The sequence below is a fragment of the Petromyzon marinus genome, chromosome 52, assembly GCF_048934315.1.
Source record: "Petromyzon marinus isolate PM22_M1 ecotype Great Lakes invasive population chromosome 52, UKy_Petmar_22M1.pri1.0, whole genome shotgun sequence".
Lineage (NCBI taxonomy): Eukaryota > Metazoa > Chordata > Hyperoartia > Petromyzontiformes > Petromyzontidae > Petromyzon > Petromyzon marinus.
This window is the reverse complement of record NC_133718.1, coordinates 3,814,528-3,840,797: the sequence shown is the minus strand read 5'-3', so window position 1 is coordinate 3,840,797 and position 26,270 is coordinate 3,814,528. Positions and strand designations below refer to the sequence as shown.

The 26,270-nt window shown below is 43.5% G+C and overlaps 26 non-coding genes across 26 annotated transcripts; all 26 read right to left on the bottom strand.

Moving 5' to 3' along the window:
- Positions 1-852: 852 nt before the first annotated feature.
- TRNAY-GUA (transfer RNA tyrosine (anticodon GUA)) lies at positions 853-940 on the bottom strand. Its single transcript is given in 2 exon segments — positions 853-888; positions 904-940. It is a non-coding gene; the product is annotated as a tRNA-Tyr (tRNA).
- A 481-nt stretch (positions 941-1,421) lies between these two features.
- On the bottom strand, positions 1,422-1,494 carry TRNAR-ACG (transfer RNA arginine (anticodon ACG)). Its single transcript has one exon. It is a non-coding gene; the product is annotated as a tRNA-Arg (tRNA).
- Positions 1,495-1,899: 405 nt separating this feature from the next.
- TRNAY-GUA (transfer RNA tyrosine (anticodon GUA)) lies at positions 1,900-1,987 on the bottom strand. Its single transcript is given in 2 exon segments — positions 1,900-1,935; positions 1,951-1,987. It is a non-coding gene; the product is annotated as a tRNA-Tyr (tRNA).
- Positions 1,988-2,488: 501 nt separating this feature from the next.
- TRNAR-ACG (transfer RNA arginine (anticodon ACG)) lies at positions 2,489-2,561 on the bottom strand. Its single transcript has one exon. It is a non-coding gene; the product is annotated as a tRNA-Arg (tRNA).
- A 2,001-nt stretch (positions 2,562-4,562) lies between these two features.
- Positions 4,563-4,651, bottom strand: TRNAY-GUA (transfer RNA tyrosine (anticodon GUA)). The gene is given in 2 exon segments: positions 4,563-4,598; positions 4,615-4,651. It is a non-coding gene; the product is annotated as a tRNA-Tyr (tRNA).
- A 494-nt stretch (positions 4,652-5,145) lies between these two features.
- On the bottom strand, positions 5,146-5,218 carry TRNAR-ACG (transfer RNA arginine (anticodon ACG)). The gene has a single exon. It is a non-coding gene; the product is annotated as a tRNA-Arg (tRNA).
- A 719-nt stretch (positions 5,219-5,937) lies between these two features.
- On the bottom strand, positions 5,938-6,025 carry TRNAY-GUA (transfer RNA tyrosine (anticodon GUA)). Its single transcript is given in 2 exon segments — positions 5,938-5,973; positions 5,989-6,025. It is a non-coding gene; the product is annotated as a tRNA-Tyr (tRNA).
- A 495-nt stretch (positions 6,026-6,520) lies between these two features.
- TRNAR-ACG (transfer RNA arginine (anticodon ACG)) lies at positions 6,521-6,593 on the bottom strand. Its single transcript has one exon. It is a non-coding gene; the product is annotated as a tRNA-Arg (tRNA).
- Positions 6,594-8,602: 2,009 nt separating this feature from the next.
- On the bottom strand, positions 8,603-8,690 carry TRNAY-GUA (transfer RNA tyrosine (anticodon GUA)). Its single transcript is given in 2 exon segments — positions 8,603-8,638; positions 8,654-8,690. It is a non-coding gene; the product is annotated as a tRNA-Tyr (tRNA).
- Positions 8,691-9,184: 494 nt separating this feature from the next.
- On the bottom strand, positions 9,185-9,257 carry TRNAR-ACG (transfer RNA arginine (anticodon ACG)). The gene has a single exon. It is a non-coding gene; the product is annotated as a tRNA-Arg (tRNA).
- A 727-nt stretch (positions 9,258-9,984) lies between these two features.
- On the bottom strand, positions 9,985-10,072 carry TRNAY-GUA (transfer RNA tyrosine (anticodon GUA)). Its single transcript is given in 2 exon segments — positions 9,985-10,020; positions 10,036-10,072. It is a non-coding gene; the product is annotated as a tRNA-Tyr (tRNA).
- Positions 10,073-11,614: 1,542 nt separating this feature from the next.
- Positions 11,615-11,687, bottom strand: TRNAR-ACG (transfer RNA arginine (anticodon ACG)). The gene has a single exon. It is a non-coding gene; the product is annotated as a tRNA-Arg (tRNA).
- A 399-nt stretch (positions 11,688-12,086) lies between these two features.
- Positions 12,087-12,174, bottom strand: TRNAY-GUA (transfer RNA tyrosine (anticodon GUA)). The gene is given in 2 exon segments: positions 12,087-12,122; positions 12,138-12,174. It is a non-coding gene; the product is annotated as a tRNA-Tyr (tRNA).
- A 502-nt stretch (positions 12,175-12,676) lies between these two features.
- Positions 12,677-12,749, bottom strand: TRNAR-ACG (transfer RNA arginine (anticodon ACG)). Its single transcript has one exon. It is a non-coding gene; the product is annotated as a tRNA-Arg (tRNA).
- Positions 12,750-13,154: 405 nt separating this feature from the next.
- Positions 13,155-13,242, bottom strand: TRNAY-GUA (transfer RNA tyrosine (anticodon GUA)). The gene is given in 2 exon segments: positions 13,155-13,190; positions 13,206-13,242. It is a non-coding gene; the product is annotated as a tRNA-Tyr (tRNA).
- A 1,299-nt stretch (positions 13,243-14,541) lies between these two features.
- On the bottom strand, positions 14,542-14,629 carry TRNAY-GUA (transfer RNA tyrosine (anticodon GUA)). Its single transcript is given in 2 exon segments — positions 14,542-14,577; positions 14,593-14,629. It is a non-coding gene; the product is annotated as a tRNA-Tyr (tRNA).
- A 1,863-nt stretch (positions 14,630-16,492) lies between these two features.
- Positions 16,493-16,565, bottom strand: TRNAR-ACG (transfer RNA arginine (anticodon ACG)). The gene has a single exon. It is a non-coding gene; the product is annotated as a tRNA-Arg (tRNA).
- Positions 16,566-19,256: 2,691 nt separating this feature from the next.
- TRNAR-ACG (transfer RNA arginine (anticodon ACG)) lies at positions 19,257-19,329 on the bottom strand. Its single transcript has one exon. It is a non-coding gene; the product is annotated as a tRNA-Arg (tRNA).
- Positions 19,330-19,729: 400 nt separating this feature from the next.
- TRNAY-GUA (transfer RNA tyrosine (anticodon GUA)) lies at positions 19,730-19,817 on the bottom strand. Its single transcript is given in 2 exon segments — positions 19,730-19,765; positions 19,781-19,817. It is a non-coding gene; the product is annotated as a tRNA-Tyr (tRNA).
- A 1,303-nt stretch (positions 19,818-21,120) lies between these two features.
- Positions 21,121-21,208, bottom strand: TRNAY-GUA (transfer RNA tyrosine (anticodon GUA)). Its single transcript is given in 2 exon segments — positions 21,121-21,156; positions 21,172-21,208. It is a non-coding gene; the product is annotated as a tRNA-Tyr (tRNA).
- A 500-nt stretch (positions 21,209-21,708) lies between these two features.
- TRNAR-ACG (transfer RNA arginine (anticodon ACG)) lies at positions 21,709-21,781 on the bottom strand. The gene has a single exon. It is a non-coding gene; the product is annotated as a tRNA-Arg (tRNA).
- A 1,319-nt stretch (positions 21,782-23,100) lies between these two features.
- Positions 23,101-23,173, bottom strand: TRNAR-ACG (transfer RNA arginine (anticodon ACG)). The gene has a single exon. It is a non-coding gene; the product is annotated as a tRNA-Arg (tRNA).
- A 290-nt stretch (positions 23,174-23,463) lies between these two features.
- Positions 23,464-23,551, bottom strand: TRNAY-GUA (transfer RNA tyrosine (anticodon GUA)). The gene is given in 2 exon segments: positions 23,464-23,499; positions 23,515-23,551. It is a non-coding gene; the product is annotated as a tRNA-Tyr (tRNA).
- A 501-nt stretch (positions 23,552-24,052) lies between these two features.
- Positions 24,053-24,125, bottom strand: TRNAR-ACG (transfer RNA arginine (anticodon ACG)). Its single transcript has one exon. It is a non-coding gene; the product is annotated as a tRNA-Arg (tRNA).
- A 726-nt stretch (positions 24,126-24,851) lies between these two features.
- On the bottom strand, positions 24,852-24,939 carry TRNAY-GUA (transfer RNA tyrosine (anticodon GUA)). Its single transcript is given in 2 exon segments — positions 24,852-24,887; positions 24,903-24,939. It is a non-coding gene; the product is annotated as a tRNA-Tyr (tRNA).
- A 483-nt stretch (positions 24,940-25,422) lies between these two features.
- Positions 25,423-25,495, bottom strand: TRNAR-ACG (transfer RNA arginine (anticodon ACG)). Its single transcript has one exon. It is a non-coding gene; the product is annotated as a tRNA-Arg (tRNA).
- Between the last annotated feature and the right edge of the window lie 775 nt (positions 25,496-26,270).

Here is a 26,270-nt window from a genome sequence, read left to right as displayed (position 1 = left end):
TTGCGTGGTTGACAAAAATGATCGCACTTGTATTAAAAAATTATTTCACCACGAGCCCGACAGGAGTCGAACCTACAATCTTCTGATCCGTAGTCAGATGCGTTATCCATTGCGCCATTGGCCCCATGCAGTTGCCTGGTACCTCTCACATCGCCTATGGCAGTGGTCGTGACCGTGTAGGTGCCTAGTTGGGGGTGGCCGGCGATGAAGACTCTGACTGCCCAGGGGCACAGCCTGCAGGGATGTAGTGCAGCACGAACACCGGTGGAACTATCAGAATGTCTTCCTCACAGAACACGTGTGACAGACTGGGTCCACGTGTCGCTCCACCAAATCCACCAAATCAAAATCAATGCATCTGTCGAAGAACATCTGACAAATCCTACCAATGCCCTCTTCTTCTTGGTGCATGTGAAGACAACGTTTGGCCCAAAATAAATGTTCCTAATTTGCAGGTCATGCTCGTTGAGCCTTTATTGTTTGAACAATTGTATGTATTGCATGATTTGTAAAAACATATTAAAATATAATAATAGGGGTTTTCCCCTTTTTTCTGGCAACAAAACTGAAACCTTTTTTAGAAGGATTCATGTCTGCATTAACCACAATACCTACAGTCAAAATGCAAACAAAAAAATACTATGATAATATATGCATTGTCCTTGAAACTGATTGGTCCACACCAAGGGACGGCTTTCTTTTGAGCCTCGACCCAATTGGTGCTCGACCAGATGACGCAAAAAGGCGTCAAACAGCTCAAAGACAATGCACTCTCAAAGTAATGAGGGCTCGGGGTGAGCATCCACATCATTACTAGCAAATGAGGTCTAATGATATATTAAAATAATCAACTCCTTCGAGCCGGAGTCGAACCAGCGACCTAAGGATTTCAATCACAAACAACTACAGTCCTCCGCTCTACCAACTGAGCTATCGAAGGTGACCTATGCGGTGTTTCATCACTTCACTATTAGTACGTACAGCAGCACCAATGCGGAGGAAGACCTGCAACCCAGTAATTTCACAGCGACAGTTACTGTATACACATGTCTGACAACAGCTCATGAGCGTGGGGCAGTGGGGCAATGGATAACGCGTCTGACTACGCTGATTACAGATCACAAAATTGTAGTTTCGTCTCCTGTTTAATTTATCAATCTGCTTGTGGTGAAGAAGGACCATTGTCCTGAACGTTGCCTTTGATATATTTTTCCTATTCAGGCCACCGATTAATTGATGAATGTGTTGAGTGTTGTTGTTGTTGACTCTGGTTGTCCACCACTGCCAACGCAGCAGCAACGTCACCAAATAATTAATATTATTTAAACTGACCAGAGTAAAATCCCATGAAATAACCATTCAACAGACGTTGCGTGGTTTAAACAAATATAAGCACTTGCATTAAAAGCCAAATTTCACCACGAGCCAGGCAAGAGTCGAACCTACAATCTTCTGATCCGTAGTCAGACGCGTTATCCATTGCGCCACTGGCCCCAAGCTGGCTGCTGCCACCTCTCACATCGCCTATGGCAGAAGTCGTGACCGTGTAGGTGCCGAGTTGGGGGTGGCCGGCGATGAAGACTCTGACTGCGCAGAGGCACAGCCTGCAGGGATGTAGTGCAACACGAACACCGGTGGAACTATCAGAATGTCTTCCTCACAGAACACGTGTGACAGACTGGGTCCACGTGTCGCTCCACCAAATCAACAAAATCAATACATCTCTAGAAGAACATCTGACAAACCCTATCAATGCCCTCTTCTTCTTGGTGCATGTTAAGCCAACGTTTGGCCCAACATAAATATTCCTAATGTGCAGATCATGCTCGTTGAGCGTTTATTGTTAGACCAATTATATGTATTTCATGATTTGTAAAAATATATTAAAAATAAGCAACCTCCTTCGAGCCGGAGTCGAACCAGCGACCTAAGGATTTCAATGACAACCAACTACAGTCCTCCGCTCTACCATCTGAGCTATCGAAGGTGACCTATGCAGTGGTTCACCACTTCACTATTAGTACGTACAGCAGCAGCAATGAAGATGAAAACATGCAACCCAGTAATTACACAGCGACAGTTACTGTATACACGTGTCTGACAACAGCTCATGAGCGTGGGGCAGTGGGGCAATGGATAACACGTCTGACTACGCTGATTACAGATCACAAAATTGTAGTTTCGTCTCCTGTTTAATTTATCAATCTGCTTGTGGTGAAGAAGGAACGTTGTCCTGAACGTCACCTTTGATATATTTTTCCTATTCAGGCCACCGAATAATTGATGAATGCGTTGAGTGTTGTTGTTGTTGATTCTAGTTGTCCACCACTGCCAACGCAGCAGCAGTGTCGCCAAATAATTGGTATTATTGAAACTGACCAGAATAAAATTACATGAAAGAACCATTCAACAGATGTCGCATCATTGTACCAACAATGTTGCGTGGTTGACAAAAATGATCGCACTTGTATTAAAAATGCTTTCATCACGAGCCAGGCAGAAGTCGAACCTACAATCTTCTGATCCGTAGTCAGACGCGTTATCCATTGCGCCACTGGCCCCATGCTTTTGCCTGGTACCTCTCACATCGCCTATGGCAGTAATCGTGACCGTGTAAAGTGAGGGAAAAAAGTATTTGATCCCCTGCTGATTTTGTACGTTTGCACACTGCCAAAGAAATTATCAGTCTATAATTTTAATGATAGGTTTATTTGAACAATGAGAGACAGAATAACAAAAACAAATACAGAAAAAACGCATGTCAAAAATGGTATACATTTATTTGCATTTTAATCAGGGAAATAAGAATTTGACCCCCTCTCAATCAGAACAATTTCTGGCTCCCAGGTGTCTTTTATACAGGTAACGAGCTGAGATTAGGAGCTCACTCTTAAAGGGAGTGCTCCTAATCTCAGCTTGTTACCTGGATAAAAGACACCTGTCCACATAAACAATCAATCAATCAGATTCCAAACTCTCCACCATGGCCAAGACCAAAGAGCTCTCCAAGGATGTCAGGGACAAAATTGTAGACCTACAAAAGGCTGGAATGGGCTACAAGACCATTGCCAAGCAGCTTGGTGAGAAGGTGATAACAGTTGGTGCGATTATTCGCAAATGGAAGAAACACAAAAGAACTGTCAATCTTCCTCGGCCTGGGGCTCCATGCAAGATCTCACCTCGTGGAGTTGCAAGGATCAAGAGATCGGTGAGGAATCAGCCCAGAACTGCACGGGAGGATGTTGTTAATGATCCCAAGGCAGCTGGGACCATAGTCACCATGAAAACAATTGGTAACACACTACACCGTGAAGGACTGAAATCCTTCAGCGCCCGCAAGGTCCCCCTGCTCAAGAAAGCACATACATGCCCGTCTGAAGTTTGCCAATGAACATCTGAATGATTCAGAGGACAACTGGGTGAAAGTGTTGTGGTCAGATGAGACCAAAATGGAGCTCTTTGGCATCAACTCAACTCGCCGTGTTTGGAGGAGGAGGAATGCTGCCTATGACCCCAAAAACACCATCCCCACCATCAAACATGGAGGTGGAAACATTATGCTTGGGGGTGTTTTTCTGCTAAGGGGACAGGACAACTTCACCGCATCATAGGGACGATGGACGGGGCCATGTACCGTCAAATCTTGGGTGAAAACCTCCTTCCCTCAGCTAGGGCATTGAAAATGGGTCGTGGATGGGTGTTCCAGCATGACAATGACCCAAAACACACGGCCAAGGCAACAAAGGAGTTGCTCAAGAAGAAGCACATTAAGGTCCTGGAGTGACCTAGCCAGTCTCCAGACCTTAATCCCATAGAAAATCTGTGGAGGGAGCTGAAGGTTCGAGTTGCCAAACATCAGCCTCGAAACCTTAATGACTTGGAGACGATCTGCAAGGAGGAGTGGGACAAAATCCCTCCTGAGATGTGTGCAAACCTGGTCGCCAACTACAAGAAACGTCTGACCTCTGTGACTGCCAAAAAGGGTTTTGCCACCAAGTACTAAGTCATGTTTTTCAGAGGGGTCAAATACTTAGTAAAATGCAAACCAATTTATAACATTTTTGACATGCGTTTTTCTGGATTTTTTTGTTGTTATTCTGTCTCTCACTGTTCAAATAACCCTACCATTAAAATTATAGACTGACCATTTCTTTGTCAGTGGGCAAACGTACAAAATCAGCAGGGGATCAAATACTTTTTCCCTCATTGTAGGTGCCTAGTTGGGGGTGGCCGGCAATGAAGACTCTGACTGCCCAGAGGCACAGCCTGCAGGGATGTAGTGCAACACGAACATCGGTGGAACTATCAGAATGTCTTCCTCACAGAACACGTGTGGTAGATTTGGGTCCACGTGTCGCTCCAACAAATCAACAAAATCAATGCATCTGTAGAAGAACATCTGACAAATCCTATCAATGCCCTCGTCTTGTTGGTGCATTTTAAGCCAACGTTTGGCCCAACATAAATGTTCCTAATGTGCAGATCATGCTCGTTCAGCGTTTATTGTTAGAACAAACATATTTATCTCATGATTTGGAAAAGAATATTAAAAACAATCAACCTCCTTCGAGCCGGAGTCGAACCAGCGACCTAAGGATTTCAACCATCAACCAACTACAGTCCTCCGCTCTACCAACTGAGCTATCGAAGGTGACCTATGTGTTGGTTAATCACTTCACTATTAGTACGTACAGCAGCAGCAATGCAGATGAAGACCTGCAACCCAGTAATTACACAGCGACAGTTACTGTATACACATGTCTGACAACAGCTCATGAGCGTGGGGCAGTGGATAACGCGTCTGACTATGCTCATTACGGATCACAAGATTGTAGGTTCGTTTCCTGTTTTCATAATGAATCTGCTTGTGGTGAAAAAGGACCATTGTCCTGAACGTTGCCTTCGATGTATTTTTCCTCTTCAGGCCACAGAATAATTGATGAATGTGTTGAGTGTTGTTATTGTTGACTCTGGTTGTGCATCACTGCCAACTCAGCAGCAGCCTCACCGAATCATTGGTATTATTTAAACTGACCAGAGTAAAATTATATGAAAGAACGATTCAACAGATGTCGGATCATTGTACCAACAACGTTTCGTGGTTTAAACAAATATACGCACTTGTATTAAAAATTTGTTTCACCACGAGCCAGGCAGGAGTCGAACCTACAATCTTCTGATCCGTAGTCAGACGCGTTATCCATTGCGCCACTGGCCCCAAGCTGTCTGCTGCCACCTCTCACATCGCCTATGGCAGCAGTCGTGACCGTGTAGGTGCCGAGTTGGGGGTGGCCGGCGATGAAGACTCTGACTGCCCAGAGGCACAGCCTGCAGGGATGTAGTGCAGCCTACAGGGATGTAGAATGTCTTCCTCACAGAACACGTGTGACAGACTGGGTCCACGTGTTGTTCCACCAAGTCCACCAAATCATAATCAATGCATCTGTCGAAGAACATTTGACAAATCCTACCAATGCCCTCTTCTTCTTGGTGCATGTGAAGACAACGTTTGGCCAAAAATAAATGTTCCTAATTTGCAGGTCATGCTCGTAGAGCCTTTATTGTTTGCACAATTATATGTATTGCATGATTTATAAAAATATATTAAAATATAATAATAGGGGTTTTCCCCTTTTTTCTGGCAACAAAACTGAAACCTTTTTTAGAAGGATTCATGTCTGCATTAACCACAATACCTACAGTCAAAATGCAAACAAAAACATACTATGATAATATATGCATTGTCCTTGAAACTGATTGGTCCACACCAAGGGACGACTTTCTTTTGAGCCTCGACCCAATTGGTGCTCGACCAGATGACGCAAAAAGGCGTCACACAGCTCAAAGACAATGCACTCTCAAAGTAATGAGGGCTCGGGGTGAGCGTCTACATCATTACTGGCAAATGAGGTCAAATGATATATTAAAATAATCAACTCCTTCGAGCCGGAGTCAAACCAGCGACCTAAGGGTTTCAATCACAAACAACTACAGTCCTCCGCTCTACCAACTGAGCTATCGAAGGTGCCCTATGCAATGTTTTATCACTTCACTATTAGTACGTACAGCAGCAGCAATACAGAGGAAGACCTGCAACCCAGTAATTACACAGCGACAGTTACTTTATACACGTCCGACAACAGCTCATGAGCGTGGGGCAGTGGATAACGCGTCTGACTACGCTGATTAGGGATCACAAGATTGTAGGTTCGTTTCCTGTTTTAATTATCAATCTGCTTGTGGTGAAGAAGGAACGTTGTCCTGAACGTAGCCTTCGATGTATTTTTCCTCTTCAGGCCACATAATTATTGATGAATGTGTTGAGTGTTGTTATTGTTGTTGACTCTGGTTGTGCATCACTGCCAACTCAGCAGCAGCCTCACCGAATCATTGGTATTATTTAAACTGACCAGAGTAAAATTACATGATATAACCATTCAACAAATGTCGGATCATTGTACCAACAACGTTGCGTGGTTTAAACAAAGATACGCAATTGTATTAAAAATATATTTCACCACGAGCCAGGCAGGAGTCGAACCTACAATCTTCTGATCCGTAGTCAGACGCGTTATCCATTGCGCCACTGGCCCCAAGCTGTTGCCTGGTACCTCTCACATCGCCTATGGCAGTAATTGTGACCGTGTACAGTGAGGGATAAAGGTATTTGATCCCCTGCTGATTTTGCACGTTTGCACACTGACAAAGAAATTAGTAGTCTATAATTTTAATGATAGGTTTATTTGAACAATGAGAGACAGAATAACAACAACAAATACAGAAAAAACGCATGTCAAAAATGTTATAAATTTATTTGCATTTTAATGAGGGAAATAAGAATTTGACCCCCTCTCAATCAGAACAATTTCTGGCTCCAAGGTGTCTTTTATACAGGTAACGAGCTGAGATTAGGAGCTCACTCTTAAAGGGAGTGCTCCTAATCTCAGCTTGTTACCTGGATAAAAGACACCTGTCCACATAAACAATCAATCAATCAGATTCCAAACTCTCCACCATGGCCAAGACCAAAGAGCTCTCGAAGGATGTCAGCGACAAGATTGTAGACCTACACAAGGCTGGAATGGGCTACAAGACCATTGCCGAGCAGCTTGGTGAGAAGGTGATAACGGTTGGTGCGATTATTCGCAAATGGAAGAAACACAATATAACTGTCAATCTTCCTCGGCCTGGGGCTCCATGCAAGATCTCACCTCGAGGAGTTGCAAGGATCATGAGAACGGTGAGGAATCAGCCCAGAACTGCACGGGAGGATGTTGTTAATGATCCCAAGAAAGCTGGGACCATAGTCACCAAGAAAACAATTGGTAACACACTACACCGTGAAGGACTGAAATCCTTCAGCGCCCGCAAGGTCCCCCTGCTCAAGAAAGCACATACATGCCCGTCTGAAGTTTGCCGATGAACATCTGAATGATTCAGAGGACAACTGGGTGAAAGTGTTGTGGTCAGATGAGACCAAAATGGAGCTCTTTGGCATCAACTCAACTCGCCGTGTTTGGAGGAGGAGGAATGCTGCCTATGACCCCAAAAACACCATCCCCACCATCAAACATGGAGGTGGAAACATTATGCTTTGGGGGTGTTTTTCTGCTAAGGGGACAGGACAACTTCACCGCATCAAAGGGACGACGGACGGGGACATGTACCGTCAAATCTTGGGTGAGAACCTCCTTCTCTCAGCTAGGGCATTGAAAATGGGTCGTGGATGGGTGTTCCAGCATGACAATGACCCAAAACACACGGCCAAGGAAACAAAGGAGTCGCTCAAGAAGAAGCACATTAAGGTCCTGGAGTGGCCTACCCAGTCTCCAGACCTTAATCCCATAGAAAATCTGTGGAGGGAGCTGAAGGTTCGAGTTGCCAAACGTCAGCCTCGAAACCTTAATGACTTGGAGACGATCTGCAAAGAGGAGTGGGACAAAATCCCTCCTGAGATGTGTGCAAACCTGGTCGCCAACTACAAGAAACGTCTCACCTCTGTGATTGCCAAAAAGGGTTTTGCCACCAAGTACTAAGTCATGTTTTTAAGAGGGGTCAAATACTTATTTACCTCATTAAAATGCAAACCAATTTATAACATTTTTGACATGCGTTTTTCTGGATTTTTGTTGTTATTCTGACTCTCACTGTTCAAATAAACCTACCATTAAAATTATAGACTGATCATTTCTTTGTCAGTGGGCAAACGTACAAAATCAGCAGGGGATCAAATGCTTTTTTCCCTCATTGTAGGTGCCTAGTTGGGGGTGTCCGGCGATGAAGACTCTGACTGCCCAGATGCACAGCCTGCAGGGATGTAGTGCAACACGAACACCGGTGGAACTATCAGAATGTCTTCCTCACAGAACACGTGTGATAGATTGGGTCCACGTGTCGCTTCACCAAATCAACAAAATCAATGCATCTCTAGAAGAACATCTGACAAATCCTATCAATGCCCTCCTCTTCTTGGTGCATTTTAAGCCAACGTTTGGCCCAACATAAGTGTTCCTAATGTGCAGATCATGCTCGTTGAGCGTTTATTGATAGAACAAACATATTTATTTCATGATTTGGAAAATAATATTAAAAACAATCAACCTCCTTCGAGCCGGAGTCGAACCAGCGACCTAAGGATTTCAACCTCAACCAACTACAGTCCTCCGCTCTACCAACTGAGCTATCGAAGGTGACCTATACCTTGGTTAATCACTTCTCTATTAGTACGTACAGCAGCAGCAATGCAGATAAAGACCTGCAACCCAGTAATTACACAGCGACAGTTACTGTATACAAATGTCTGACAACAGCTCATGAGCGTGGGGCAGTGGATAACGCGTCTGACTATGCTCATTACGGATCACAAGATTGTAGGTTCGTTTCCTGTTTTCATTATCAATCTGCTTGTGGTGAAAAAGGACCATTGTTCTGAACGTTGCCTTCGATGTATTTTTCCTCTTCAGGCCACAGAATAATTGATGAATGTGTTGAGTGTTGTTGTTGTTGACTGTGGTTGTGCATCACTGCCAACTCAGGAGCAGCCTCACCGAATCATTGGTATTATTTAAACTGACCAGAGTAAAATTACATGAAAGAACCATTCAACAGATGTCGGATCATTGTACCAACAACGTTTCGTGGTTTAAACAAATATACGCACTTGTATTAAAAATACATTTCACCACGAGCCAGGCAGGAGTCGAACCTACAATCTTCTGATCCGTAGTCAGACGCGTTATCCATTGCGCCACTGGCCCCAAGCTGTCTCCTTCCACCTCTCACATCGCCTATGGCAGTAGTCGTGACCGTGTAGGTGCTGAGTTGGGGGTGATCGGCGATGAAGACTCAGACTGCCCAGGGGCACAGCCTGCAGGGATGTAGTGCAACATGAACACCGGTGGAACTATCAGAATATCTTCCTCACAGAACACGTGTGACAGACTGGGTCCACGTGTCGCTCCACCATATCCACCAAATCAAAATCGATGCATCTGTAGAAGAACATCTGACAAATCCTAGCAATGCCCTCTTTTTCTTGGTGCATGTGAAGACAACGTTTGGCCCAAAATAAATGTTCCTAATTTGCAGGTCATGCTCGTTGAGCCTTTATTGTTTGAACAATTATATGTATTGCATGATTTGTAAAAATATATAAAATATAATAATAGGGGTTTTCTCCTTTTTTCTGGCAACAAAACTGAAACCTTTTTTAGAAGGATTCATGTCTGCATTAACCACAATACCTACAGTCAAAATGCAAAGAAAAAAATACTATGATAATATATGCATCGTCCTTGAAACTGATTGTTCCACACCAAGGGACGGCTTTCTTTTGAGCCTCGACCCAATCGGTGCTTGACCAGATGACGCAAAAAGGCCTCACACAGCTCAAAGACAATGCACTATCAAAGTAATGAGGGCTCGGGGTGAGCATCTACATCATTACTGGCAAATGAGGTCTAATGATATATTAAAATAATCAACTCCTTCGGGCCGGAGTCAAACCAGCGACCTAAGGATTTCAATCACAAACAACTACAGTCCTCCGCTCTACCAACTGAGCTATCGAAGATGCCCTATGCAGTGTTTCATCACTTCACTATTAGTACGTACAGCAGCAGCAATGCAGAGAAAGACCTGCAACTCAGTAATTACACAGCGACAGTTACTGCATACACATGTCTGACAACAGCCCAAGAGCGTGGGGCAGTGGATAACGCGTCTGACTACGCTGATTAGGGATCACAAGATTGTAGGTTCGTTTCCTGTTTTAATTATCAATCTGCTTGTGATGAAGAAGGAACGTTGGCCTGAACTTTGCCTTCGATGTATTTTTCCTCTTCAGGCCACAGAATTATTGATGAATGTGTTGAGTTTAGATTTAAAGCTGTCGTGACTGCAAGGATTCATCTTCTTTGGTTCTTTCGGTAAAGCCACGTAGAATGAGAATAAAATAATAAAATAAGACAATAAAATTCTCACGACGTTTCGGCCACAACACAAGTAGCCTTCATCAGGTGAAAGAACAGAACTGTAAAAGATGCTGTTCCAGACATGCAGTACCCGGGCGTTTACAAACTAAAGTGCCTCTGTGGTAGCAACTACATTGGAGAAACCAAACGACATATCTCGGACCGCATCCGCGAACATAAAGCAGACATGAAACACGGTAGGACGAACTCCTCTGCTGTTGCAGATCACTGTTATAATTCCGTGGGCTCACGTGACATCGACTTCTCCAAGACGGAGGTTCTTTGCAAGCCAACCAGGTACCATGAGAGATTCGTTCATGAGGCCATCCGCATATACAAGCACAGAGACAATTTCAACTGAGAAGATGGATTCCGGCTTAGTAACCATTGGAAAGATGTTTTAAACCATTTCGGTTCTTAATTAATTGTATTTTACGGTGACGTCAGACCGCAGCTCTTTCGCTGGCATTACCTTACCTAGTTGCTTTGTGATTAAAAGCTCAGCTTATTGAAGAATATATTAAGTACATTTATTATATTGATGCAATACAGACCCAGTTTTTTTTCACATCGGTTTACTGTATGATAGTTGGGTAGTTGGAGACCTTTAGCGTCCATATACTAAATGCCTCTGTTGATAGGTAAACTCTGACTTTAACATAGCTATTTCTGTCACAAGCTAATCCCTCAGCTATTTCAATGCTAAATTCTCCTACTTTGATAGGTAAACTCCTTTGTCAAGAGGTTTCACGCCTCTCACCGAGCCTAAAAAGACGCTAGGAATCTTAACAACACTCATTGGAGCACTGTCGTCCCGACAGTTCTGTTCTTTCACCTGATGAAGGCTACTTGTGTTGTGGCCGAAACGTCGTGAGAATGTTATTGTCTTATTTTATTCTCAATTTACGTGACGTTACCGAAAGAACCAAAGAAGATGAATATGTTTAGTGTTGTTGTTGTTGACTCTGGTTGTGCATCACTGCCAACTCAGCAGCAGCCTCACCGAATCATTGGTATTATTTAAACTGACCAGAGTAAAATTACATCATAGAACTATTCAACAGATGTCGGATCATTGTACCAACAACGTTGCGTGGTTTAAACAAACATACGCACTTGTATAAAAAAAATATATGTCACCACGAGCCAGGCAGGAGTCGAACCTACAATCTTCTGATCCGTAGTCAGACGCGTTATCCATTGCACCACTGGCCCCGTGCTGTCGCCTGGCTCCTCTCACATCGCCAATCGCAGTAGTCGTGACCGTGTTGGTGCCTAGTTGAGGATGGCCGGCGATGAAGACTCTGACTGCCCAGAGGCACAGCCTGCAAGGATGTAGTGCAACACGAAAATCGGTGGAACTATCAGAATGTCTTCCTCACAGAACACGTGTGACAGACTGGGTCCACGTGTCGCTCCACCAAATCAAAATCAATGCATCTGTAGAAGAACACCTGACAAATCCTATCAATGCCCTCTTCTTCTTGGTGCATGTTAAGCCAACGTTTGGCCCAACATTAATATTCCTAATGTGCAGATCATGCTCGTTGAGCGTTTATTGTTAGAACAATTATGTTTTTCATGATTTGTAATATATATTAAAAATAAGCAACCTCCTTCGAGCCGGAGTCGAACCAGCGACCTAAGGATTTCAATCACAAACAACTACAGTCCTCCGCTCTACCAACTGAGCTATCGAAGGTGACCTATGCGGTGGTTCATCACTTCACTATTAGCACGTACAGCAGCAGCAATGCGGAGGAAGACCTGCAACCCAGTAATTACACAGCGACAGTTACTGTATACACATGTCTGACAACAGCTCATGAGCGTGGGGCAGTGGGGCAATGGATAACGCGTCTGAATACGCTGATTACAGATCACAAACTTGTAGTTTCGTCTCCTGTTTAATTTATCAATCTGCTTGTGGTGAAGAAGGACCATTGTCCTAAACGTTGCCTTTGATATATTTTTCCTATTCAGGCCACCGAATAATTGATGAATGCGTTGAGTGTTGTTGCTGTTGATTCTAGTTGTCCACCACTGCCAACGCAGCAGCAGCGTCGCCAAATAATTGGTATTATTTGAACTGACCAGAATAAAATTACATGAAAGAACCATTCAACAGATGTCGCATCATTGTACCAACAATGTTGCGTGGTTGACAAAAATGATCGCACTTGTATTAAAAAAAAAATTCACCACGAGCCAGGCAGGAGTCGAACCTACAATCTTCTGATCCGTAGTCAGACGCGTTATCCATTGCGCCACTGGCCCCAAGCTGTCTGCTGCCACCTCTCACATCGCCTATGGCAGTAGTCGTGACCGTGTAGGTGCCGAGTTGGGGGTGGCCGGCGATGAAGACTCTGACTGCCCAGGGGCACAGCCTGGAGGGATGTAGTGCAACACGAACACCGGTGGAACTATCAGAATGTCTTCCTCACAGAACACGTATGACAGACTGGGTCCACGTGTCGCTCCACCAAATCAACAAAATCAATGCATCTGTAGAAGAACATCTGACAAATCCTATCAATGCCCTCGTCTTGTTGGTGCATTTTAAGCCAACGTTTGGCCCAACATAAATGTTCCTAATGTGCAGATCATGCTCGTTCAGCGTTTATTGTTAGAACAAACATATTTATTTCATGATTTGGAAAAGAATATTAAAAACAATCAACCTCCTTCGAGCCGGAGTCGAACCAGCGACCTAAGGATTTCAACCTCAACCAACTACAGTCCTCCGCTCTACCAACTGAGCTATCGAAGGTCACCTACGCGTTGGGTAATCACTTCACTATTAGTACGTACAGCAGCAGCAATACGGATGAAGACCTTTAACCCAGTAATTACACAGCGACAGTTACTGTATACAAATGTCTGACAACAGCTCATGAGCGTGGGGCAGTGGATAACGCGTCTGACTATGCTCATTACGGATCACAAGATTGTGGGTTCGTTTCCTGTTTTCATTATCAATCTGCTTGTGGTGAAAAAGGACCATTGTCCTGAACGTTGCCTTCGATGTATTTTTCCTCTTCAGGCCACAGAATAATTGATGAATGTGTTGAGTGTTGTTATTGTTGTTGACTCTGGTTGTGCATCACTGCCAACTCAGCAGCAGCCTCACCGAATCATTGGTATTATTTAAACTGACCAGAGTAAAATTCCATGAAATAACCATTCAACAGATGTCGGATCATTGTACCAACAACGTTTCGTGGTTTAAACAAATATATGCCCTTGTATTAAAAATATATATTTCACCACGAGCCAGGCAGGAGTCGAACCTCCAAATCTTCTGATCCGTAGTCAGACGCGTTATCCATTGCGCCACTGGCCCCAAGCTGTCTGCTGCCACCTCTCACATCGCCTATGGCAGTGGTCGTGACCGTGTAGGTGCCGAGTTGGGGGTGGCCGGCGATGAAGACTGACTGCCCAGGGGCACAGCCTGCAAGGATGTAGTGCAACACGAACACCGGTGGAACTATCAGAATGTCTTCCTCACAGAACACGTGTGACAGACGGGGTCCACGTGTCGCTCCACCATATCCACCAAATCAAAATCAATGCATCTGTAGAAGAACATCTGACAAATCCTACCAATGCCCTCTTCTTCTTGGTGCATGTGAAGACAACGTTTGGCCAAAAATAAATGTTCCTAATTTGCAGGTCATGCTCGTTGAGCCTTTATTGTTTGCACAATTATATGTATTGCATGATTTATAAAAATATATTAAAATATAATAATAGGGGTTTTCCCCTTTTTTCTGGCAACAAAACTGAAACCTTTTTTAGAAGGATTCATGTCTGCATTAACCACAATACCTACAGTCAAAATGCAAACAAAAAAATACTATGATAATATATGCATTGTCCTTGAAACTGATTGGTCCACACCAAGGGACGGCTTTCTTTTGAGCCTCGACCGAATTGGTGCTCGACCAGATGACGCAAAAAGGCGTCACACAGCTCAAAGACAATGCACTCTCAAAGTAATGAGGGCTCGGGGTGAGCATCCACATCATTACTGGAAAATGAGGTCTAATGATATATTAAAATAATCAACTCCTTCGAGCCGGAGTCGAACCAGCAACCTAAGGATTTCAATCACAAACAACTACAGTCCTCCGCTCTACCAACTGAGCTATCGAATGTCACCTGTGCAGTGTTTCATCACTTCACTATTAGTACGTGCAGCAGCAATGCAGATAAAGACCTGCAACCCAGTAATTACACAGCGACAGTTACTGCATACACGTCTGACAAGAGCTCATGAGCGTGGGGCAGTGGATAACGCGTCTTACGACGCTGATTAGGGACCACAAGATTGTAGGTTCGTATCCTGTTTTAATTATCAATCTGCTTGTGGTGAAGAAGGAACGTTGTCCTGAACATTGCCTTCGATGTATTTTTCCTCTTCAGGCCACAGAATAATTGATGAATGTGTTGAGTTTAGATTTAAAGCTTTCGTGACTGCAAGGATTCATCTTCTTTGGTTCTTTCGGTAAACCACGTAGAATGAGAATAAAATGATAAAATAAGACAATACAATTCTCACGACGTTTTGGCTACAACACAAGTAGCCTTCATCAGGTGAAAGAACAGAACTGTAAAATATGCTGTTCCAGACACACAGTACCCGGGCGTTTACAAACTAAAGTGCCTCTGTGGTAGCAACTACATTTGAGAAACCAAACGACATATCTCGGACCGCATCCGCGAACATAAAGCAGACTTGAAACACGGTAGGACGAACTCCTCTGCCGTTGCAGATCACTGTTATAATTCAGTGGGCTCACGTGACATTGACTTCTCCAAGACGGAGGTTCTTTGCAAGCCAACCGGCTACCATGAGAGATTCGTTCATGAGGCCATCCGCATATACAAGCACAGAGACAATTTCAACTGAGAAGATGGATTCCGGCTTAGTAACCATTGGAAAGATGTTTTAAACCATTTCGGTTCTTAATTAATTGTATTTTACGGTGACCGTCAGACGGCAGCTCTTTCGCTGGCATTACCTTACCCAGTTGCTTTGTGATTAATAGCTCAGCTTATTGAAGAATATATAAAGTACATTTATTATATTATGTAATATAAACTTAGTTATTTCACATCGGTTTACTGTATGAAAATTGGATAGTTGGAGGCCTTTAGCGTCCATATACTAAATGCCTCGGTTGATAGGAAAACTTTGACTCTAACATAGCTATTTCTGTCATAAGCTAATCCCTCAGCTATTTCAATGCTAAATTCTCCTGCTTTGATACGTAAACTCCTTTCTCAAGACGTTTCACGCCTCTCACCGAGCTTAAAAGACACGCATTATATAGTGTAGAGTATACCCAGTTGCTTTGTGATTAATAGCCCAGCTTATTGAAGAATATATTAAGTACATTTATTATATTATGTAATATAGACTTAGTTCTTTTCACATCGGTTTACTGTATGAAAATTGGATAGTTGGAGGCCTTTAGCGTCCATATACTAAATGCCTCTGTTGATAGGTAAACTCTGACTTTAACATAGTTATTTCTGTCACAAGCTAATCCCTAAGTTATTTCAATGCTAAATTCTCCTACTTTGATATGTAAACTCCTTTGTCAAGAGGTTTCACGCCTCTCACCGAGCTTAAAAAGACGCTAGGAATCTTAACAAAGCTCATTGGAGCACTGTCGTCCCGACAGTTCTGTTCTTTCACCTGATGAAGGCTACTTGTGTTGTGGCCGAAACGTCGTGATAATTTTATTGTCTTATTTTATTTTATCATTTTATTCTCAATTTACGTGACTTTATCGAAAGAACCAAAGAAGATGAATATGTTGAGTGTTGTTGTTGTTGACTCTGGTTGTGCATCACTGCCAACTCAGCAGCAGCGTCACCAAATAATTGGTATTATTTAAACTGACCAGAGTAAAATTACATGATATAACCATTCAACAGATGTCGGATCATTGTACCAACAACGTTTCGTGGTTTAAACAAAAATGATCGCACTTGTATTAAAAATAATATTACGAGCCAGGCAGGAGTCGAACCTACAATCTTCTGATCCGTAGTCAGACGCGTTATCCATTGCGCCACTGGCCCCAAGCTGTGTCCTGGCACCTCTCACTTCGCCTATGGCAGTAGTCGTGACCGTGTAGGTGCCTAGTTGGGGGTGGCCGGTGATGGAGACTCTGACTGCCCAGGGGCACAGCCTGCAGGGATGTAGTGCAACACGAACAACGGTGGAACTATCAGAATGTCTTCCTCACAGAACACGTGTGACAGACTGGGTCCACGTGTCGCTCCACCAAATCCACCAAATCAAAATCGATGCATCTGTCGAAGAACATCTGACAAATCCTATCAATGCCCTCTTCTTCTTGGTGCATGTTAAGCCAACGTTTGGCCCAAAATAAATGTTCCTCATGTGCAGTTCATGCTTGTTTGGCATTTATTGTTAGAACAATGATATCTATTTCATGATTTGGAAAAAAATATTAAAAATTGCCAACTTCCTTCGAAACGGAGTCAAACCAGCGACCTAAGGATTATCAATCACAACCAACGACAGTCTACAAACTGAGCTATCGAATGTGACCTGTGCAGTGTCTCATCACTTCACTATTAGTACGTACAGCAGCAGCAATGCAGAGGAAGACCTGCAACCCAGTAATTACACAGCGACAGTTACTGTATACACGTGTCTGACAACAGCTCATGAGCGTGGGGCAGTGGATAACGCGTCTGACTACGCTGATTAGGGATCACAAGATTGTAGGTTCGTTTCCTGTTTTAATTATCAATCTGTTTGTGGTGAAGATGGAACGTTGTCCTGAACGTTGCCTTCGATGTATTTTTCCTCTTCAGGCCACAGAATAATTGACGAATGTGTGGAGTTTAGATTTAAAGCTTTCGTGACTGCAAGGATTCATCTTCTTTGGTTCTTTCGGTAAAGCCACGTAGAATGAGAACAAAATAATAAAATAAGACAATAAAATTCTCACGACGTTTCGGCCACAACACAAGTAGCCTTCATCAGGTGAAAGAACAGAACTGTAAAAGATGCTGTTCCAGACATACAGTACCCGGGCGTTTACAAACTAAAGTGCCTCTGTGGTAGCAACTACATTGGAGAAACCAAACGACATATCTCGGACCGCATCTGCGAACATAAAGCAGACTTGAAACACGGTAGGACGAACTCCTCTGCCGCTGCAGATCACTGTTATAATTCAGTGGGCTAACATTACATTGACTTCTCCAAGACGGAGGTTCTTTGCAAGCCAACCAGCTACCATGAGAGATTCGTTCATGAGGCCATCCACATATACAAGCACAGAGACAATTTCAACTGAGAAGATGGATTCCGGCTTAGTAACCATTGGAAAGATGTTTTAAACCATTTCGGTTCTTAATTAATTGTATTTTGCGGTGACCGTCAGACCGCATCTCTTTCGCTGGCATTACCTTACCTAGTTGCTTTGTGATTAAAAGCTCAGCTTATTGAAGAATATATTAAGTACATTTATTATATTGATGCAATACAGACCCAGTTTTTTTTTTCACATCGGTTTACTGTATGATAGTTGGGTAGTTGGAGACCTTTAGCGTCCATATACTAAATGACTCGGTTGACAGGAAAACTTTGACTTTAACATAGCTATTTCTGTCACAAGCTAATCCCTCAGCTATTTCAATGCTAAATTCTCCTACTTTGATACTTAAACTCCTTTGTCAAGAGGTTTCACGCCTCTCACCGAGCTTAAAAAGACACGCATTATATAGTGTAGTGTATACCCAGTTGCTTTGTGATTAATAGCCCAGCTTATTGAAGAATATATAAAGTACATTTATTATATTATGTAATATAGACTTAGTTCTTTTCACATCGGTTTACTGTATGAAAATTGGATAGTTGGAGGCCTTTAGCGTCCATATACTAAATGTCTCTGTTGATAGGTAAACTCTGACTTTAACATAGCTATTTCTGTCACAAGCTAATCCTTCAGCTATTTCAATGCTAAATTCTCCTACTTTGATATGTAAACTCCTTTGTCAAGAGGTTTCACGCCTCTCACCGAGCTTAAAAAGACACGCATTATATAGTGTAGTGTATACCCAGTTGCTTTGTGATTAATAGCCCAGCTTATTGAAGAATATATAAAGTACATTTATTATATTATGTAATATAGACTTAGTTCTTTTCACATCGGTTTACTGTATGAAAATTGGATAGTTGGAGGCCTTTAGCGTCCATATACTAAATGTCTCTGTTGATAGGTAAACTCTGACTTTAACATAGCTATTTCTGTCACAAGCTAATCCCTCAGCTATTTCAATGCTAAATTCTCCTACTTTGATATGTAAACTCCTTTGTCAAGAGGTTTCACGCCTCTCACCGAGCTTAAAAAGACGCTAGGAATCTTAACAACGCTCATTGGAGCACTGTCGTACCGACAGTTCTGTTCTTTCACCTGTTGAAGGCTACTTGTGTTGTGGCCGAAACGTCGTGAGAATGTTATCGTCTTATTTTATTATTTTATTCTCATTTTACGTGACTTTACCGAAAGAACCAAAGAAGATGAATGTGTTGAGTGGTGTTGTTGTTGTTGACTCTGGTTGTGCATCACTGCCAACTCAGCAGCAGCCTCACCGAATCATTGGTAATATTTAAACTGACCAGAGTAAAATTACATCATAGAACCATTCAACAGATGTCGGATTATTGTACCAACAACGTTGCGTGGTTTAAACAAACATACGCACTTGTATAAAAAAAAATATATTTCACCACGAGCCAGGCAGGAGTCGAACCTACAATCTTCTGATCCGTAGGCAGACGCGTTATCCATTGCGCCACTGGCCCAAAGCTGTCTCCTGCCACCTCTCACATCGCCTATGGCAGTAGTCGTGACCGTGTTGGTGCCTAGTTGGGGGTGGTCGGCGATGAAGACTCAGACTGGCCAGAGGCACAGCCTGCAGGGATGTGGTGCAGCACGAACACCGGTGGAACTATCAGAATGTCTTCCTCACAGAACACGTGTGACAGACTGGGTCCACGTGTCGCTCCACCAAATCAAAATCAATGCATCTGTAGAAGAACACCTGACATCCTATCAATGCCCTCTTCTTCTTGGTGCATGTTAAGCCAACGTTTGGCCCAACATAAATATTCCTAATGTGCAGATCATGCTCGTTGAGCGTTTATTGTTAGAACAATTATATGTATTTTATGATTTGTAAAAATATATTAAAAGCAAGCAACCTCCTTCGAGCCGAAGTCGAACCAGCGACCTAAGGATTTCAATCACAAACAACTACAGTCCTCCGCGCTACCAACTGAGCTATCGAAGGTGACCTATGCGGTGTTTCATCACTTCACTATTAGTACGTACAGCAGCAGCAATGCAGAGGAAGACATGCAACCCAGTAATTACACAGCGACAGTTCCTGTATACACATGTCTGACAACAGCTCATGAGCGTGGGGCAGTGGGGCAATGGATAACGCGTCTGACTACGCTGATTACAGATCATAAAATTGTAGTTTCGTCTCCTGTTTAATTTATCAATCTGCTTGTGGTGAAGAAGGACCATTGTCCTGAACGTTGCCTTTGATATATTTTTCCTATTCAGTCCACCGAATAATTGATGAATGCGTTGAGTGTTGTTGTTGTTGATTCTAGTTGTCCACCACTGCCAACGCAGCAGCAGCGTCACCAAATAATTGGTATTATTTAAACTGACCAGAATAAAATTACATGAAAGAACCATTCAACAGATGTCGCATCATTGTACCAACAATGTTGCGTGGTTGACAAAAATGATCGCACTTGTATTAAAAAATTATTTCACCACGAGCCCGACACGAGTCGAACCTACAATCTTCTGATCCGTAGTCAGATGCGTTATCCATTGCGCCATTGGCCCCATGCAGTTGCCTGGTACCTCTCACATCGCCTATGGCAGTGGTCGTGACCGTGTAGGTGCCTAGTTGGGGGTGGCCGGCGATGAAGACTCTGACTGCCCAGGGGCACAGCCTGCAGGGATGTAGTGCAGCACGAACACCGGTGGAACTATCAGAATGTCTTCCTCACAGAACACGTGTGACAGACTGGGTCCACGTGTCGCTCCACCAAATCCACCAAATCAAAATCAATGCATCTGTCGAAGAACATCTGACAAATCCTACCAATGCCCTCTTCTTCTTGGTGCATGTGAAGCCAACGTTTGGCCCAAAATAAATGTTCCTAATTTGCAGGTCATGCTCGTTGAGCCTTTATTGTTTGAACAATTGTATGTATTGCATGATTTGTAAAAACATATTAAAATATAATAATAGGGGTTTTCCCCTTTTTTCTGGCAACAAAACTGAAACCTTTTTTAGAAGGATTCATGTCTGCATTAACCACAATACCTACAGTCAAAATGCAAACAAAAAAATACTATGATAATATATGCATTGTCCTTGAAACTGATTGGTCCACACCAAGGGACGGCTTTCTTTTGAGCCTCGACCCAATTGGTGCTCGACCAGATGACGCAAAAAGGCGTCAAACAGCTCAAAGACAATGCACTCTCAAAGTAATGAGGGCTCGGGGTGAGCATCCACATCATTACTAGCAAATGAGGTCTAATGATATATTAAAATAATCAACTCCTTCGAGCCGGAGTCGAACCAGCGACCTAAGGATTTCAATCACAAACAACTACAGTCCTCCGCTCTACCAACTGAGCTATCGAAGGTGACCTATGCGGTGTTTCATCACTTCACTATTAGTACGTACAGCAGCACCAATGCGGAGGAAGACCTGCAACCCAGTAATTTCACAGCGACAGTTACTGTATACACATGTCTGACAACAGCTCATGAGCGTGGGGCAGTGGGGCAATGGATAACGCGTCTGACTACGCTGATTACAGATCACAAAATTGTAGTTTCGTCTCCTGTTTAATTTATCAATCTGCTTGTGGAGAAGAAGGACCATTGTCCTAAACGTTGCCTTTGATATATTTTTCCTATTCAGGCCACCGAATAATTGATGAATGCGTTGAGTGTTGTTGTTGTTGATTCTAGTTGTCCACCACTGGCAACGCAGCAGCAGCGTCACCAAATAATTGGTATTATTTAAACTGACCAGAATAAAATTACATGAAAGAACCATTCAACAGATGTCGCATCATTGTACCAACAATGTTGCGTGGTTGACAAAAATGATCGCACTTGTATTAAAAAAAATTCACCACGAGCCAGGCAGGAGTCGAACCTACAATCTTCTGATCCGTAGTCAGACGCGTTATCCATTGCGCCACTGGCCCCAAGCTGTTTGCTGCCACCTCTCACATCGCCTATGGCAGTAGTCGTGACCGTGTAGGTGCCGAGTTGGGGGTGGCCGGCGATGAAGACTCTGACTGCCCAGGGGCACATCCTGCAGGGATGAAGTGCAACACGAACACCGGTGGAACTATCAGAATGTCTTCCTCACAGAACACGTGTGACAGACGGGGTCCACGTGTCGCTCCACCAAATCCACCAAATCAAAATCATTGCATCTGTCGAAGAACATCTGACAAATCCTACCAATGCCCTCTTCTTCTTGGTGCATGTGAAGACAACGTTTGGCCCAACATAAATGTTCCTAATTTGCAGGTCATGCTCGTAGAGCCTTTATTGTTTGAACAATTATATGTATTGCATGATTTGTAAAAATATATTAAAATATAATAATAGGGGCTTTCCCCTTTTTTCTGGCAACAAAACTGAAACCTTTTTTAGAAGGATTCATGTCTGCATTAACCACAATACCTACAGTCAAAATGCAAACAAAAAAACTACTATGAATATATGCATTGTCCTTGAAACTGATTGGTCCACACCAAGGGACGGCTTTCTTTTGAGCCTCGACCCAATTGGTGCTCAACCAGATGACGCAAAAAGGCGTCACACAGCTCAAAGACAATGCACTCTCAAAGTAATGAGGGCTCAGGGTGAGCATCTACATCATTACTGGCAAATGAGATCTAATGATATATTAAAATAATCAACTCCTTCGAGCCGGAGTCAAACCAGCGACCTACGGATTTCAATCACAAACAACTACAGTCCTCCGCTCTACCAACTGAGCTATCGCAGGTGCCCTATGCAATGTTTCATCACTTCACTATTAGTACGTACAGCAGCAGCAATGCAGAGGAAGACATGCAACCCAGTAATTACACAGCGACAGTTACTGTATACACATGTCTGACAACAGCTCATGAGCGTGGGGCAGTGGGGCAATGGATAACGCGTCTGACTACGCTGATTAGAGATCACAAAATTGTAGTTTCGTCTCCTGTTTAATTTATCAATCTGCTTGTGGTGAAGAAGGACCATTGTCCTGAACGTTGCCTTTGATATATTTTTCCTCTTCAGGCCACAGAATAATTGATGAATGTGTTGAGTGGTGTTGTTGTTGTTGACTCTGGTTGTGCATCACTGCCAACTCAGCAGCAGGCTCACCGAATCATTGGTATTATTTAAACTGACCAGAGTAAAATTACATTATAGAACCATTCAACAGATGTCGGATTACTGTACCAACAACGTTGCGTGGTTTAAACAAACATACGCACTTGTATAAAAAATTATTTCACCACGAGCCAGGCAGGAGTCGAACCTACAATCTTCTGATCCGTAGTCAGACGCGTTATCCATTGCGCCACTGGCCCCATGCTGGGCACCTCTCACATCGCCTATGGCAGTAGTCGTGACCGTGTAGGTGCCTAGTTGGAGGTGGTCGGCGATGAAGACTCTGACTGACCAGAGGCACAGCCTACAGGGATGTAGTGCAACATGAACATCGGCATCCTATCAATGCCCTCGTCTTGTTGGTGCATTTTAAGCCAACGTTTGGCCCAACATAAATGTTCCTAATCTGCAGATCATGCTCGTTGAGCGTTTATTGTTAGAACAATTATATGTATTTCACGATTTGTAAAAATATATAAAAAAAGCAACCTCCTTCGAGCCGGAGTCGAACCAGCGACCTAAGGATTTCAATCACAAACAACTACAGTCCTCCGCTCTACCAACTGAGCTATCGAAGGTGACCTATGCGGTGTTTCATCACTTCACTATTAGTACGTACAGCAGCAGCAATGCAGAGGAAGACCTGCAACCAAGTAATTACACAGCGACAGTTACTGTATACACATGTCTGACAACAGCTCATGAGCGTGGGGCAGTGGGGCAATGGATAACGCGTCTGACTACGCTGATTACAGATCACAAAATTGTAGTTTCGTCTCCTGTTTAATTTATCAATCTGCTTGTGGTGAAGAAGGACCATTGTCCTGAACGTCACCTTTGATATATTTTTCCTATTCAGGCCACCGACTAATTTATGAATGCGTTGAGTGTTGTTGTTGTTGATTCTAGTTGTCCACCACTGCCAAAGCAGCAGCAGCGTCACCAAATAATTGGTATTATTTAAACTGACCAGAATAAAATTACATGAAAGAACCATTCAACAGATGTCGCATCATTGTACCAACAATGTTGCGTGGTTGAAAAAATGATCGCACTTGTATTAAAAAAAAATTTCACCACGAGCCAGGCAGGAGTCGAACCTACAATCTTCTGATCCGTAGTCAGACGCGTTATCCATTGCGCCACTGGCCCCATGCTTTCTCTTGGCACCTCTCACATCGCCTATGGCAGAAGTCGTGACCGTGTAGGTGCCGAGTTGGAGGTGGCCGGCGATGAAGACTCTGACTGCCCAGAGGCACAGCCTGCAGGGATGTAGTGCAACACGAACACCGGTGGAACTATCAGAATGTCTCCCTCACTGAACACGTGACAGACGGGGTCCACGTGTCGCTCCACCAAATCCACCAAATCAAAATCAATGCATCTGTCGAAGAACATCTGACAAATCCTACCAATGCCCTCTTCTTCTTGGTGCATGTGAAGACAACGTTTGGCCCAAAATAAATGTTCCTAATTTGCAGGTCATGCTCGTAGAGCCTTTATTGTTTGAACAATTATATGTATTGCATGATTTGTAAAAATACATTAAAATATAATAATAGGGGTTTTCCCCTTTTTTCTGGCAACAAAACTGAAACCTTTTTTAGAAGGATTCATGTCTGCATTAACCACAATACCTACAGTCAAAATGCAAACAAAAAACTACTATGATAATATATGCATTGTTCTTGAAACTGATTGGTCCACACCAAGGGACGGCTTTCTTTTGAGCCTCGACCCAATTGGTGCTCAACCAGATGACGCCAAAAGGCGTCACACAGCTCAAAGACAATGCACTCTCAAAGTAATGAGAGCTCGGGGTGAGCATCTACATCATTACTGGCAAATGAGGTCTAATGATATCTTAAAACAATCAACTCCTTCGAGCCGGAGTGAAACCAGCGACCTAAGGATTTCAATCACAAACAACTACAGTCCTCCGCTCTACCAACTGAGCTATCGAAGGTGCCCTATGCAATGTTTCATCACTTCACTATTAGTACGTACAGCAGCAGCAATGCAGAGGAAGACATGCAACCCAGTAATTACACAACTCCAGTTACTGTATACACATGTCTGACAACAGCTCATGAGCGTGGGGCAGTGGGGCAATGGATAACGCGTCTGACTACGCTGATTAGAGATCACAAAATTGTAGTTTCGTCTCCTGTTTAATTTATCAATCTGCTTGTGGTGAAGAAGGACCATTGTCCTGAACGTTGCCTTTGATATATTTTTCCTCTTCAGGCCACAGAATAATTGATGAATGTGTTGAGTGGTGTTGTTGTTGTTGACTCTGGTTGTGCATCACTGCCAACTCAGCAGCAGGCTCACCGAATCATTGGTATTATTTAAACTGACCAGAGTAAAATTCCATGAAATAACCATTCAACAGACGTTGCGTGGTGTAAACAAAGATACGCACTTGTATTAAAAATACATTTCACCACGAGCCAGGCAGGAGTCGAACCTACAATCTTCTGATCCGTAGTCAGACGCGTTATCCATTGCGCCACTGGCCCCAAGCTGTCTGCTGCCACCTCTCACATCGCCTATGGCAGTAGTCGTGACCGTGTAGGTGCCGAGTTGGGGGTGGCCGGTGATGAAGACTCTGACTGCCCAGAGGCACAGCCTGCAGGGATGTAGTGCAGCACGAATTCCGGTGGAACGATAAAAATCCCTTCCTCACAGAACACGTGTGACAGACTGGGTCAACGTGTTGTTCCACCAAGTCCACCAAATCATAATCAATGCATCTGTCGAAGAACATCTGACAAATCCTACCAATGCCCTCTTCTTCCTGGTGCATGTGAAGACAACGTTTGTCCCAAAATAAATGTTCCTAATTTGCAGGTCATGCTCGTTGAGCCTTAATTGTTTGAACAATTTTATGTACAGCATGATTTGTAAAAATATATTAAAATATAATAATAGGGGTTTTCTCCTTTTTTGGCAACAAAACTTAAACCTTTTTTTACAAGTGTTGAGGAGTAGAGGGGTGACGGAATGTCACACTCGCCTCTGGAGGAGTGACGTCATGTCCCCTCGGGGTATTTGAGGGAGGAACCGTGACGTGTTCGGTGTCTTCGCGAGGAGCCGGGGTTGTGAGCGGTAGGGAAGTGTGGACCGAGGGTAGGGGTGCTACTTGACCCGGCTGGCCGAGTTGGTCAGCGCTGTGGGTAGAGCCCGTTAGCCTGGGGGGGGGGGGGGGGGGCGTAGGGGTTCCCAGTACCTTTCCCCTGGGGAGATTTAGTTTAACCACCAAGTCCTGTGTTAGCCCTTCCCCAAAAGCAAGGC